At 37.5% G+C, this 16,459-nt stretch overlaps 1 protein-coding gene across 2 annotated transcripts in view; it reads right to left on the reverse strand.

Annotated features, from left to right (window-relative positions):
* The window catches only part of chst15 (carbohydrate (N-acetylgalactosamine 4-sulfate 6-O) sulfotransferase 15), a 31,236-nt gene extending 16,179 nt beyond the window's left edge, over positions 1-15,057 (reverse strand). The window contains exon 1 of one of the 2 annotated variants that reach the window (XM_052145680.1): positions 14,922-15,057. The gene's annotated coding sequence lies outside the window, so the exon portion shown is untranslated. Of the gene's footprint in view, positions 1-14,916 lie in introns of both variants that reach the window. The other variant, XM_052145679.1, reaches the window with a different exon arrangement.
* Between the last annotated feature and the right edge of the window lie 1,402 nt (positions 15,058-16,459).

The following is a 16,459-nucleotide window of genomic DNA, read 5'->3' on the forward strand; positions in this document are numbered from 1 at the left end:
GACTCGATTCGAGCGAGAGACAATTGTGCCTGCATTGTGATCAAATTCCATACGATCCCCAGATAGGTAGTTTTCTGAGTGGGACAGAGGATGCTTTTGCTGGCGTTGAGCCTCAACCCCAGAGAAACCAGATGAGCTAAGACGATATCCCTGTGCTGAACTGCCAGTTCTTGGAACTGCGCTAGGATCAGCCAGTCGTCTATGTAATTCAGAATGCGGATGCCCCGGAGTCACAAAGGTGCCAGTGCTGCATCCATGCATTTCGTGAATGTGCGGGTTAATAGGGCTAGGCCGAATGGAAGAACCCGATACTGGAAGGCTTCGCCCCCGAAAGCGAACCTCAGGAACTTCCTGTGCTCTGGCAGAATTTCTACATGTAGATATGCATCCATGAGATCGATCTTGACCAGCCAAACGTGATGTTGGGCTTGTGACACTATCGTCCTGATAGTTAGCATCTTAGACTTGAACACCCTGACTGAGCAGTTCCAGCCTAGAAGATCTAAGGTCGGACGCAACCCCCCACCCTTCTTGGGAACCAGGAAGTATTTGCTGTAATAACCTGACTCTTTCTCTGGAAGGTGAATACGTTCTATGGCCCCTTAGACTGAGATATTTTGCAGTTATTTCCACAGTAGACATGCCTGCTCCAGTTTACAGTAGTGGGGACAACGCCGTTGAAACACGGAGGGCGGCGAGTGAATTGAATTCCTGCCTGAAGGATTCCTCGTGGCTTTTCGCCTCCTGGAACGTTGAGATGACTGTGCTCATAGCGTCCCCGAATAGGCCAGAAGGCGAAACCGGGGCCTCAAGGAGGAAAACTCTATCCTTGTCCTTGATGCCCTATAGGTTGAGCCAAAGGTGTCTCTCTGTGCTTACCACGGCAGACATAGACAGGCCAATGGCACGGGCTGTTTGCTTGGTCTCATGAAGAGAAAGATCTGTGGTTCGACGAAGCTCAGAAAAAGCCTCTTCAGCAGGTAAGCCTGGTACGCCTGTAACACTGCCATCGTGTACAGAGCAGTACCAGCCTGACCCGCCACTTGATAAGCCCTCCACACTAAAGTGGAGGTAGTTCTGCAAGGCTGCAAGGTGACGATGCCGAACCCGGCGAGAGATAACCCGCAAGCGTCTCTTCGACCGGTGGCATCATTGAATACCCTGTGTCTCAGCACCCACGATATTCGAATATATCGACATCAAGGGCACGAAGACCAAGGAAGTAAAAAGATTCCTTCCTTTGCGAGCTCGAAGCATTTTGCCTAAAAGCAGATTGCAATGCTTGCACCCGCCCCGCTCCAACGCGAGAGCAGTATGCTGTTCCCCCAAACAAACAAAGCAAAACTGATGCGTGTCCCTCTCGGCCATAGAGCGTAAACAAGGGAACATGCATCGTTTGCTCTGACTTTCAGTCATTCTCTCTTTTTTTTTTTTTTTAAGAAAGAAGAGAAAGGAGAACATTCTAACCAATTCTAACTCCTAACAGAGGAAAGAATGTTTGACAGGCTAGTAGAAACACACACACAGAATGATCTCTGAAGACAAAATATCTGACGATGCTCTGGTGACTCATCTATTTATAGCCCAGCCCCAGATGCATCCAATGATTACACCGGCAGAGGCTATAAATTCCGGTCAATGTTCATTGACGTGTTACACACATATTCACAGCTGGTCACACACATGAAGGTGTTCCCAAAGTGCTTCCAGCGCAGCATCAGAAGTGTAGCTTTTTGTAAAGGGAACAAATACTGATCCAGCAACATAAAGCCAACCTTTCCTATTTCTATGGTTCAGAAGTGAATTGTGGTAGGGAGATTATGAAAGTAAAGGGACAGAGAATAATGTAAAATGAGTTGAGATCAAATTATTAGTGATCATTATAATTTGTGTTTTTCTACGTTTTTTTTTTATGTCCATTTAATAAAAGTGGAATTTTAATTGTCATTGAAAATTGAATGAAATGAAATTGAAATGAAAACTGTCATTCAATGACATCTGTGACAAAACTGCAGGGAGCTATATGCATAAAATATAAACATTGTGACAATATTAAATATGTTTAATTCAGGGTTGAATTACTTCACATTCTTTCTTATAAAGCCTGTTTGATTTTGTTTTTTCCCTGATGATAATTAATGGATTAACTCTTAACCTGTTGATACGCACCCCCCTTTTGAGCACAAACCACGAAAATGACATACCTGAACTTAAATGGTTGTATTTACTGTATTTACCCTTTGGAATATGGACACAGTTGTAGTATATTTTGAATGAAGACACTTTGGGCTTTATTTCCCAAGTTTCAGAATTAATATATGTAGTTATTTTTTTTTTTTTTTAAGTTAGAGAAGCTGAAGTTTATAGTAATGGAAATATTTTGTTCTTTTATAATCTAAAAAAATTATAAAATTGCCAAGACAACCCAGAAATACAATGTTTTCAAAGCCACAAGTCTTAAGAAGTTATGTTTCAAATTTGAAGATGATCTTACAAAAAATTAGGTTCCTGTAAGCTTTTTTCTCTGTAAAATCACTGGAAGCATACAGAGTAAAATTAAGGCTCAGTCTTTCAAGACGACACAAAATCTGTCTGCACTGCTTGGCTATTATGAGTAAAACGACACCCTATTTTTAAAAATAGACTTTGGAGACAGGCTCATTTTGTTTACGAGACTCTAAATATAAGATAATATACAGTTTTACAACATGAATGCTGCTCATATTGCAGTTTGTTGAAGAATGATGACGAAGGGTAATTCTTTTAGTTGAGATCTCCAAGTAAACAATGGAGAATATATCAATATTTCTCAGATGTATCACTTTTATGGACAAAAAGTGCTATTGGATGTTTTTCAATGAACGCTTGTCATGGACAATTGACCGAAGTGTGGCGAACTGGATTCATCTTGCGATCGTGTTTTCATAACAAAGGTATGAATTCCTGTTTTGATATTGCATATTTTCATTTGTTCTCCTGGCACAAATAACTAAATTGCTGTTTCTGGAGCATTGCTATCGTGAAACACAGATCGAATATCAATGTTGAACCCTTAGACCTTTGAAAAGATGTATAATTTTTTAACATTCATTACATTTATAGATGGTAAATTATATAATAAACGTGAGCAAAGTGACGTCACCACCGCATGCAGGGAATTGTGTATCAACAAGTTAAACAAGTTCTAACATAGAAGTAAAGTTGCTATTATTAATGCATGAATACAGATGAGTCATGTTGTAGTTAATGTTAGCTCTTCATTAGATCCTGATTAGTACATTCCTTAACTTATCATTAATTCATGCAGAAGTAAGTATTAATTCAGGTATTAATTCATGATTATTCATGTACTGTTATTATAAAGTGTTACCATTGTAGTGTATAGTAGGTTCGGTTGAAATATTAATTAATTGCTTTTGCATCTTTTCAATAATCTCCTGATTATTTTAGTTTTCTACTACACCCAGAGCAGCTGAGTTCAGCGTGAGCTGCGCTGCAAAAATAGGCTCAATGCCGGATGTATCCGCTTACTACCGCATCTGGGACAAAACACCTCACGGCACACGCTTGCAATGTGAAAGCTGTAATCTGTGAATATAAGCACCGAAATGAAAGCACGCCACTCAATCCCCGCTCATGCCCTGCTCACAGAATATGTGTGACACTTTATTTGTATTGTCTTATTAACTAACCCAGTGAATGAGTAATAAAGGAAACACATCTTTCCACATTCCCCCATGAGCTGCTTTATCAATAAATGAATACATACGTGGCATAAATACAGGGAGTTATTATTAGTGACATCTTGAATAATGTGGGACCCATCTGGCAGACAGATGTGCTTTTTGGTGATGTTACGTGAACTCCTGCTGAAGTAGGTCTTTCTCAAAGCCTCTTTATTCCCTTTATTCCAGCATGCATACATATGACGAAAGGCTCCTGCTGTGTTTGCAAGATTTGTTTTGCAGTCTTAAGAAGATGTTTGTGGCTCAGCGATTGAAACATGAGGGGTGTGGTTTGCTGTTGATTTCAGGCTGTCAGAACATTGATGGAAAGCTATACTGTCTTTTGCTGTGCATCGTGTGTGGCAGCAGAGCAAGGAGGCAGTGGTGTTGTGTTTGTGTGATCCTTACTGAAATTAGAAATAACATATAAAAAAAGAGGAAGTAACATGATCATTTGTTCAACTGTTACTATATGTGCTTCCTGACAATGCTCCAAAACGTTTTTGTGTTTTTGATGACCAGCTCTCTACACTTTTTGGAAGAATATTTATGTACCAGATATGCACACAATACATCAATAGATCCAAGTTCCACTTGAAAGTTAATCAATAGCCTCTTCTTTGTTGCCATTCCAATCCACAATTCACAAGGATAATATGTAGCCAATGTCAGCAAACTTGTGCATAAAAATGTGAAGTCACACCAGTTTTATAACAGCTTGAATCTCAAATCATTAATAAACTATGCACTGGATTTATAATTAAATCTGCTGCCTGAGACTTAGGATATAAAATGTTGAGATGTAAAATTGAAAATATTTAGAGGAAATAGAGGCTTGTTGTAATAAAGCATGGAAATGCATGAGCTACAAATACAGTAACTCAAATAATTATTTCTCATTCGCTTTTTTCATGTTCCCACACTCCAGTCTAAACATTACATAAAACAACTTTCATTTTACTTAACCCTATAAAGCAATTTTTACAATATACTAGATATCCACTGGTCCTGATGAAATTTTCTGTGCTCTTCTGGAAGTAGAAGACCTTGTAATACAGACTGATATCACAGTGAATCGGAAACAGTAGGTTGACTTTTATTTAGCTAAAATCGGTCTGTGCTTTCCAAAAATAAAAACACTGCCCCAAGTAAACCCAAAGAAGGGCTTCAACAACTAATCAAAAAAATTGATAATTATCAATAATAAAAATGATCAACAACTAATTTCATTATCGATTAGTTGGATATATGTGGAGAGCACGGAGAAGCTCTGCCAGTGACGTCACTTTACAGCCCAGTGAATATGGGTTGCAAGATGAAACTTTTTTTCAAAATGACAGAGACAAATTGAGGCGGAAAAAACACGACCCAATGTGTCCAGCGCACAAAGTACTTTATAAACACTTCAAAGAAGATCATAATAAGCATACAGTTTAATGTGGAGCGGTTGCTGCATCAGGTGCGATGAAAGAGGGTGTGTGCTGTATAATGCACATAAAGCTGCGTTCACAATGCCAGCTACTTTGTCTCTGGTGGTTAGGTTGCAAGTGGTGTGTATGGAGAGTCTAAACAGCACTGTTTCTTTATAAGTCATATTATTATTAAAATATTAATAAGGTTATTAATATGGTATGTTTAGTCACTATATCAGATCATTAATATGGTTTCCTTTGCTGTCATATATGTAACACATTTTCAAAACAAATTATTGATGATTTAAACCTACTAGGAATCCTCGCAATCTCATATACACCTTTCCGCACATAATTTTTCTTAAATATGTCCCTGTTCATGGGCATATAACACTGGTAAATTGCTAATTGCTAATAAGAGGAAAGGATTAGCCTTTCCTCCATATTTCCGTCGCTGCAGGAGCTGAGAGAGAGAAGGATCATGTGAGCTCTACCACCTTCTCTCGTATTGGCTGTCGCTCCCAAAATTCGCTTGTCATTTGCATATAGTTGAACATCTCAAATTTGTAGTGTCGCTGGACACGCCCACATCCGGTCGCCATTGCTCGTGACACCGGAAGTTGCCAGCTCTCATTGAAAATGAATGAGATGAGGTTGTTTTGTTGCTGCGTGTCGCTGGCAGTGTGAACATGGCTTAAGAGTTGTTTCTCTCCAGCACATAACTTACATTTGACTGCTGTTTTCTATGTTTTATAATGTATACATGTTATGAATTCAAAATTTGATGCGTATTTACAGCTATTTCGCAAAATCGTTTGTTTTTACCACATGCAAGTTTCTGTTGAACTTCACTGAGCAAATGAACATGTGGATCCGTGTCAATCAAACCAATCGCAATAGAGAAAGGGAGCACCATCATTTTGATTAAACTCATGGAACATCATTCCATGCTTTCAGTTTCAATGTAATAAATTGGGCAGCTCATGTTCATGTGTGCTGGTTTTTAAAGTGTTTTAATTGTTTCTCTTCATGTAACCACATGTAATACCATGAGCACCAGGATGAGACTTGTTGTTCACATAAAATATCAGAATGTGGGAAAAATTTGACCTCAGTGATTTTGAACGAGAAATGATTGTAGGTACCAGATGGGCTAGTTTATTTATTTCTGTAACTGCTGGTCTCCTATTATTTTCACATACAGGAGTTTATTCAGAATGGTGCCAAAAGCAAAAAACATACAGTGAGCGGCAGTTCTGTGGACAAAAACGCCTTGTTGATGAGAGAGGTCAACGGATAATTTGATAAGTTTCCCAAAAGCATCACAAACTTAAGTTGATCGTGGAGACCTCTGGTGCCAATAGTTTCAACGATCTACTTAGGTTTACGATGCTTTTGGGAAACACAGTCCAGACTCGTTCCAGCTGGCAGAAATGCTACAGTAACAGCGTTTACCTGGCAATGGCAGGCGTGGACGTTGGCTCGTTAAGAGGATTCTCAGAGGCGCGAACATCTCTAAAATTAAATGAATGTACTCTTCCCACATGTAGTTCCCGGTCTCCAGTAATTCTCTCCATTCATTGGCAATGAGGCCGATCTAGTATAGGGACTTTAAGTGGCCATCAACAAAACCAGTGCATCTGGCTATGGTGCTGAACAGATGAGATTATTCAACGATAGTGAGGTTTGCTTGGCTCAACTGGATAAAGACCGCTGCTAGATCCATCTTTTGGTCAGTTCTTCTGTGATGAGGCAGGCAAGTAACAAGGATCTAAACGCAGATTTATTAAACTGAAAAACAAACAAGTTAACTCTGAGAAAAGGAAACGCATAACACTGGGAACCAAGCTCAGAACATGAAAGTTAAACATATAAGAACTGACACAGGAAACAGGGAAACCAAGGGCTTAAATACACAAGGAAACAATCAGGGTATGAGAAATAATGAGGGAGAACCAATCAAGGAATAAAACTACAAAAGGACTACAAAACTAACAGGAACTAAAGAAGAATTTCAACATAATAGTACAAAAACAAAAGACAACAGGGAATATGACAGTAGTGAGCAGAATAGCATCTCATAATGCACAACATGTCGAACCTTGAGGCAGATGGGCTACAACAGCAGAAGACTGCATCAGGCAATTTATTAGGACCATACTGTTCCTAATAAAGTGCTCAATGAGTGTATATATGTTCAGACTATTACTACATATGTTAGGCTTTATAAGGTTAAGACAGAATTTTGTCTATCATGGTATATTCTTGACTTTTTATGTTCCTCTGTCATTTTCCATCAATCTTCATCTCTCTTTACAGTTCAATCAGAACTTCACTTTTTAAATAAACAAAACAGTAAATCCTTCATAATTTGGTGCAATGAGATTTAAAATATCTTATGTCAAACTAAGTTACAGGTTGTCAAATGTGTAATTTGTTAGATATTAAAATACTTTCTCCTGTTCCAGCTTAATTTGCAAAAACAACTATTAGTAAGTCATTCATAGGTTGATTCTCCCAAACCGTTTTAACACAGTGGTGCTACCAAAACATCGCTCTATTTCTTGAGCATCCCAACCAGCCCAACACAGAAATATCACCTCAACAGAAATTAAATACTTAACCTTTAAGTAAATCTGTATGTAAATCTATATGAACACTGTAAGTCAACTGCTTTCATGTATGGAAGTTAAGTGCTAGACTATAAAATACTTTAAAATGTATTGACATCTAAGTGACGATCAGAGATTACAATTGTGGTAGCAGTTTTAGAAAACAAACTCAGAGCAGACAGCACACTTTGTTTCCCCTTCCTCAGTAGGCCATGCTATTCTAATCCCAAACAATGCAGGCTCTTTCACCATAGAATGCAATCAGCCTCGTCCTATCTTGGGATAGTGGCTGGCTAATGTTCCATGCATCATTAAAGAGAGCAGCAGACCAAAGCTCCTGGCACAGATGACCAGCTGAGAGAGAGAGAGAGAGAGAGAGAGAGAGAGAGAGAGAGAGAGAGAGAGAGAGAGTGAGAGAGACCGAGAGAGACCTAGAGAGATCAGTGAACTCACATGGCCCACCGATTAGAGACTGTCCTCCCTTCATTGGTACTGACCCACATTGTTTAGGTTTCTGCCCCAAATTGACATGAAAGGTGCAGAACTCAGCTCCAGGGGCCTGACAGCAGAAGTAAAATCATATTATGACTAAATCTGCCCTCACTGACATATTCACTAACGAATGCAGGTGGTACCGTATGAAAACACTTTGTTGGGGGAAGAAGATTTCTGCTCAGAATCTCCATTTCCCTCCAAACCCTACAATTACCTCCATATATTCAACCAAAAGCTGCTTTAAAATATCACTCTGTTTGTTTTTAGCATTAAAATTGCACAGTAATGCACTGAACAACTGCAAAAGGAGATAATTCTCTGATAAAGATGGGCGTTTTAACCAATGAGCTAAGACACTAGGCAGGGATATGCATAAATGATATACTACCCTCATTTACTCTTTTACAAAAGCTGTAGAGATGCAGCCAGGAAGTGCATTAGAGTAGCTTTACAAACTTAATTTTTTACATACAGTATAAATAAGGCATGCTGTACATTAGGCTACACTTATGTAAGTTTATATTACAATAAATTAATGAAATGGAATTAATATTACAATAAGCTAATGTAACACAATTCTTTAACATACTGACACAATTTTATTGTGTGCAATCAATAAAAATTCTAGAAGGGAAATTAACTTAATCCATTTGTGGTGGGAATACATAAATAATTTTGTTGGCAAAAACTTGATGTATGAGCAGATTCATTCAAGCATTATTTTTACATCTAACCTTATCTGTTTAGTTTATTCAAATTTCTATACTATTACATTATGATTATTATTATTATTATTATTTTGTATGCCAGAAAAACCTTCATATAGTCAATATTTGGTAAGAAGCTCAAAAAATTTAATTTGATTTTGCAATAAATATAATGTTGTAATAATTATAAAACTATGATAAAGTTGAGTGACCTCATCACAGAAGCACATTAAATTAAAATAAATAATTTAGAATTTATAAAATAAAAAAATTTAATTGAATCCATACAAACAACTAACCCTGCTGATAATTAACCCCCAATAAAAATTGTACGGATTTAATTGCATTACAGCAACATGAACATGTGTTCAACTGTTACTGTATCTGCTTCCTGACAATGCTCTGAAACACTTTTCTTTTTTTGATGGCCAACTCTGTACACTTTTTGGAAGACTATTTATGTCCCAGATACGCACACAATACATCAATAGATCCAAGATCCACTTGAAAGTTAATCAATAGCCACTTCTTTATTACCACTCCAATGCACAATTCACAAGGATAATAAGTAGCCAGTGTCAGCGCACTTGTGCATAAAAATGTGAAGTCACACCAATTTTATAACAGCTTGAATCTCATCGCATTAATAAACTATGCACTGGATTCATAAGTAAATCTGCTGCCTGAGATTTATTATATAAAAAGTTGAGGTGTAAAATGTTAATAATTTAGAAGAAACAGAGGATTGTTGTAATAAATCTCAAATAATTATTTCTCATTCGCTTTTTTCATGTTCCCACACTAAAGATTACAGAAAACAATCTTCATTTTCCTTAACACTATTAAGCAATGTTTACAATTTACTAGATGTCCCCTGGTCCTGATGAAACTTTCCATGCTCTTCTGGAAGTAGAAACCTTGTAATACAGACTGATCTCACAGTGGATTTGGAAACAGGTTGACTTTTATTCAGCTAAAATTGGTCTGTGCTTCCCGAAATTGGAAACACTGCCCACAGTAACCCCAGCTGCAACAACTAATCGATCATTATCGATAATGAAAGTTATCGATAACTAATTTAATTATCGATTAGTTGGATATAGTGGAGTGTTGTTGGCGTAGTGGGCTAAAGCACATAACTGTTAATCAGAAGGTTGCTCGAAAGGTGGTTCGATCCCCACAGCCAACACCATTGTGTCCTTGAGCAAGGCACTTAACTCCAGGTTGCTCCAGGGGATTGTCCCTGTAATAAGTGCACTGTTGCTTTGGATAAAAGTGTCAGCCAGATGCATAAATGTAAATGTGGTGAGCATGGAGAAGCTCCGCCAATGACATCACTTTACACCCAGTGAAAATTTGTTGCAGAAACTCGCTGAAAAATGATGGAGACAAATTGAAGTGGAAAAACATGACCCAAGATGTCCAGTGTTGGTATTTACAAAGAGTAAAATAGTGTAACCCTCAAGGCGCCATGCATGATGAATCACATTGTCGAAATGGCCCATAGTCCTTCATTTCCCACTGTTTCTCCCCCTTAGTCTGTTTCTTTTCTTCTCCCTGGCGAGAATCCATGCAATCAACTTTTGGAGCAGTCCTTAAACTGCTGTTTAGAATCTTTCTTTGATTCAGTTAGTTTGAGCCCCAAATGAACTGATTAGCCTATAAACAGGAAATACAAGTATTGCATTACTTGTATTGAGTAAGTAATGTCCATGATGCTAAAAGATCACTTTATAAGTACTAGAAGTATTTTATGACTGAGCGTAGCAGACCATTAACACAACTTCACTAAAGTTCACTCAAGCAGGCTGAGACATCTCCCTATTTGGCCATTTCAGACAGGCTAATACCATTAAGACAGACTAACACAACACAAGAGTAATACCACTAAGTCTGACACTATTAACCTACAATGGCACTCGTGGTCTGCTGTACTTGTAGGCTACACTGTTATCTGTTGGCTGGAGAAGATATACTGTAAATGTATATTCACACTGACTGCCAAATAAATCACACATTAGGCTGATGTTAACGATTAGTGAAGTTTAAGTAAAGCATGGGGCAACATTTCTTAGTCGTTGCTATAGAGATATCTTGAACTCTTGAATGGTTGTGAGTCTTAAAAAGCAATGAGGGCCTGCACAATGAGAAATGATTCAGAGTTCAAGGTCAAGATTATGTTTTCTTATGCATGTCACATGCATGAAACATTTCTTGATTGCATGGGCAATCCTTGACATTGAGATTAAAAGGGCAATGCACAGAAAAACCATAAAAAATAAATAAATAAATGAAGTTCCAGAGTTGCATTTTTTGAGTTAAAAGACTTTAAAGGTTTTTTTTAAGATCTCCCTTTTACTCTTGTACAAGCCACACAATATAAAAAATTCAAAGCTGTAATATCTGATTTGCCTTTATAGCACATTAATTGTGCCAGTGAAGATGACATTAGCCTCAAAAATCTCTCAATTCTTTCTGATTTGCAATTATGTAAAAATTACGTCATCATTAACTCACCCACATGTTGTTTTAAACAACATTCATTGCATCTTTTTTGTCCATACAATGAAAGTAAAAGGGCACTGAAGCTGTCATTCTACATCAAATCTCCTTTATGTGTTACATGGAAGAAAGAGTAAATTATGACAGCATTTTAATTTTTGAGTGAACTATCCCTTTAAAAAGTAGCATACATTTACTAGGCTAAATTATGTTGATTATGATAATTTTTACTGATGAAATCTCAATTTAGGCCAGGTATAAAGAACCATGTTGCCCTAGGACAGTGACGTAAAATCTGTAATGAGGAAATGACAACTTCAGATGACCTTACATGCCTAAGTACAAATAAAAACAATGCAGAGTAAAATGAATGCAGTGTGCGAAACCAGAGCCAATTTAACCAAAACATTGTCACAGCGAAATGATAAGGATTCGCACGACTTTTCTAAATTTGGCAAATTAGTTTGATATCGTACGGCTTTCACTACAGCCAATGACAACGCTGGACATCGTTTCCATCTAATCTAATACGTAACAATTACTTGCTTCTGTCACACACAACAGCTTCCTATCATGTTTACACACTCTACTGATCGGTTAGGTTTAAATAAGTGTTTTGGTAATGGTATAATATTAATAAGCATGTCCTTGACACCTTGTGCGCGGAACTCATGCTTACTTCCGCAATACACATCCGGGCATTTGCACATGATGAAATTGTCAGAATTCATACAAACTAAATCATATGAAATCATAAGAAATAGACAACTTGTAAAATATGTACGAATTTTCGTGAGATATGGTTGATTTAGCAGAGATGGGCTACTTCTTTGAAAATAAATGAGATAAATTGGAATGCCCAACAGTCAACAAATATTGAAAGAAAGTCTCGCCTTACAGTTAAAAGAGCCAATCACCTTTTAGATACATACATCACCTGTCAATGAACTAGTGAACGTGCATGCACAATAGCTATACAAGCCAGGAATATTTTGTTTTTGTTTTTTAGGTAAATATGCACAATTTATGATTCCAATGTTGTAACTGCTGATTTGAAATATGTTCTTTGATCATAATTTGACAAACCATTTTGAGATTTTGGTCTTTGCCCATTCAAGTACATAGGAGTAAATCTTGTATGCCGTTGTTTACATAGAAAAATAGCTGCCTGAGAGTGTTCCAAAGATGGCTGCAGAGTGGACTGATTTGCTCGAAAGACTTTGACAAATCATACCAGCCGGCAGCAGATACATTGTGGTGTATAATGTGACTAAGTGCCTTTAAAAATGACAACAAAGCTGCAAAAGTTGTTGTAGTCTACTACAAGGCCAAGCAAAAGTCTAAAGCTAAGAAAAGTGTGGTATTCAAATTTTATTGTTTATTTCATGAAAAAGCACAGTGTTTGTGGTCAAATATGATTAATTTTAAGGGAAACAAAAACCTCTTTTATAAAGCAATGCTTTCATATTGTAAATATTTTATAATCTGAAGGTTTGAAACTGAAGGTTGTCTACGTGAACATGTCTACGTTTGTGTGTGTGTGGGCATGATTATGTGGTTTACGAGGACAATTTTTTAGGTTTCAAACTGGTAATTACAAGGGTATTATGCTATAAATGTGGTTTATGAGGATATTTCTAGTGTCCCCATAATTTAAATAGCTTAAAAAACATACTAAACTATGTTTTATTGAAAATATAAAAATTCAGAACGTTTTCTGTGAGGGTTAGGTTTAGGGGTTGTGTTAGGTCTAGGGGATTGAATCTATAGTTTGAACAGTATAAAAATCATTATGTCTATGTAAAGTCCTCGTGTGTGTGTGTGTGTGTGTGTGTGTGTGTGTGTGTGTGTGTGTGTGTGTGTGTGTGTGTGTGTGTGTGGGTGTGTGGGTGTGTGTTTGCAGACAGTGGGTTACAGCGATGAAGGGTTTAGTTGTTGGTACGGATAGCCTGTTGACTCAGCACATGGTTATATATTCTGCAGCTGTTAAGATCTGAGGCTGGTGAATGTCTCTCTAAGGAAGAGACTTCAGCCATCCAATATACACTCGCTGTACCAACAATTACTAATACATCACAGCCCTGTAGACACTCCAGAGTGCAGTGGCAATGCCAAACATATAAACTCCTCTGTAATTTCCTGAGGTAATACAGCAACAATTATTTTTTATATATATTCTTAAAAAAAATCTTGCATACTTAAATCTGAAAACAATTCCAAGTTCCATCCCTCACTTTAAATTACACCGAATGTATTGCTGGTTAGAATTATTGTAACTCTGATCCTCTGTGATGTCTACCAAGTTACCTCTCTCACCAATTTACATAGCTGTAGATATGAGACTGTCATTTTAAGTCACTTTGACCCAGAAACATATTTTTCAGCTTCATGCAATAATGTAAAAAGCAAAGCAATTTAAATGGATTATATCTGCCAACATGGTGTTTATATATCTACAACAGTTTGGAGTAGAAACACATAACAGTTATATTGTTATAAGATGAAACTTTCCTTTGTACTTTAGTACAAACCTGTAAAACTCAAAATGTGTTTTGATGAAAGTGACTGAAAATTATGGAGCAGGTCACATGTCATAGGGAAAGACACACAACGTGATTTACCCAAGAAGGACTTGTTCCTAGATCAACTTCCATTGTTGTTCTTGGAACAACGTGCGTAGTAGCCCATCCTGATTGCCATAAACCTATCACTCACCCTAACCTAAAATCTAAATTTGTTTAAAAAAAATAAAAAAAAAATAAAAAAATCAATGATTGGTTGAAAGGAATGTTATTCCAAGCCCTAAACCTAATTCTAACCCTAACAATAAGCCTAGGCTGCACTGCTAAAATCAAGATTAGAAACAAATGTGTTTGAAAATTGTAACAGAATAAATTTGTCACCGTCACACACACACACACACACACACACACACCACACACAAAGAATTAAACAAAATGACAACTGTTTCGAAAGCGTATTACACCGTTTGAAGGAGATTCCGTATGAATGTATGTAGGCTATTCTGGTTTAAGAGGTATTTTGGCAGAAAATGTTTATACGGGTAAATACTTGATAAAGCAGCCTCTGTCATGCAGCTGAACTTGCCCGAGGTAGCCACTCGCGCAGACAGCGAATCCTCTTTTACAGCTATGTGAGCATCCCCGTCGATCTGAATGAAATATTGTGAGTCTGAATATATTAATGAGAGCGGCTATTTATGAAACAAGAAGCAGTTCTCAATGAACGAGCTTTTAAATAATATTTTTGACGATTTCTGCTCCTCAGTCAGACTGTCAGAAAAAGGGTTTTAGAAATATTTGCGCGGCATTAGAATCCGTCACGCGCTTACCGCTTATTAAAGGTATGGATACATCTCTGAACATTGTACAGTGAACATTTACAGTTAAACGTACATTTAAAAACACCTTCGTGTTAAATATCATTCGCGTATAAAACTTACCGTACCAACTTGTCCGATTTGAATATTCCACTGAACCGGCGATGATGAACGTACCGAATGTTTTCATTTGATAACGATAAAAAAAAAAAAAAGAACCGTGCTACAGAGAACTTTCTGAGCGACTGAGTTGATGAAAGCCTTTCTGTCTGTCCAAGAACAATGCATGTGTTAACCTCTCTCTCTCTCTCTCTCTCTCTCTCTCTCTCTCTCTCTCTCTCTCTCCCTCTCCCTCTCCCTCACTCTGTCTCTCTCTCTCTCTCTCTCTCTCTCTCTCTCTCTCTCTCTCTCTCTCTCTCTCTCTCTCTCTCTCTCTCTCTCTCTCAGCAGGAGTTCTGATGGAAGGGTGGGATGCAGCACATGCTGCCACTGATGTGATCTGCTCCCACGAGTTCCTGCTATTTATGAGCATAACTTTGTACTGTATTCTACTTCAGATATCAATGATAAATCAAAACATGCAAGGGTAAATTGTGGATTGCCTACATTTTTCTGTTAAATCACACATAAGTGGACAAAGAAAGTCAAGTCAGTTTTATTTGTATAGCTCTTTTCACAACAGGTTTCAAAGCAGCTTTACAGGAAATCGTGCATTATCAAAAACTGAAACTGTAATACCTATAAAGTCTTAGAGTGGTCATTGTGTATTTGATTAAATATGATTGTAATTTGTGCATTCAAATTAAATAATTCAATGATAATTGTATTTAGAACCCCTGTGAGCAAGCCGAAGGTGACCTTTGTGAATTTATGAACTTTAAGATTAATGAATAATGTCTTTGAAGCCCATCCTGAAATAACTGCAGATGTTCACATAGATGCATTGTCCTTTGTTAGTTGACTGCTGAAGGCTTTTGTTGGTAGTTAAAGGAGAGTCTATGTGTTCCATTTCAAGAGTGTAGTCCATCAATAGACACAAGTGATTCAGGCAGAAATCAGTGAGGTGCATTGCAGTTCAACCGGCCGGTCATTTCGGTGAGGTTCGGTGGGGTCCATCCTAAATCTTAGGTTCAAGCAGTAGCATATGAAATATCCAATGTCTTACAGTTGGAGTTGGCATCAGTTCATCCTCTGAAGTCCAGCATAACATACTGAAGTGATGTCTGGCTAGCACCAGCTGTAGTTTGTCGTCATCACTCAGCGACAGGTAGCAGTGGAGTCCGACACCAAGCTGGATCTGGCTGGCTCTGGTAACCTTAGGATATTTATAATTTCCATATGAGACATGGAAACGAATTGAATAATATTAGTGTAGATGCCATTAAGTTTTATGCAGAGTTATAGATCATGATAGATGTATTTGGTTCCAGCAGTCCTAACTAAAGCAGCTAATTGTGAGTTGAAGGGTAAATTAGTTGTATTCCTGACTAAATAGATGAGTCTTTAGTCTAGACTTAAACTGATTGAGTGTGTCTGCATCCCAAACTGTGTTAGGGAGACTATTCCATAGTTTAGGAGCCAAAAATTATAGGATCTACCTCCTTTTGTGGATTTTGATATTCTTGGAATTATTAACAAGCCAGAATTTTGTGATCGTAATGAACGT

The sequence above is a fragment of the Xyrauchen texanus genome, chromosome 16 (genome assembly GCF_025860055.1).
Source record: "Xyrauchen texanus isolate HMW12.3.18 chromosome 16, RBS_HiC_50CHRs, whole genome shotgun sequence".
Lineage (NCBI taxonomy): Eukaryota > Metazoa > Chordata > Actinopteri > Cypriniformes > Catostomidae > Xyrauchen > Xyrauchen texanus.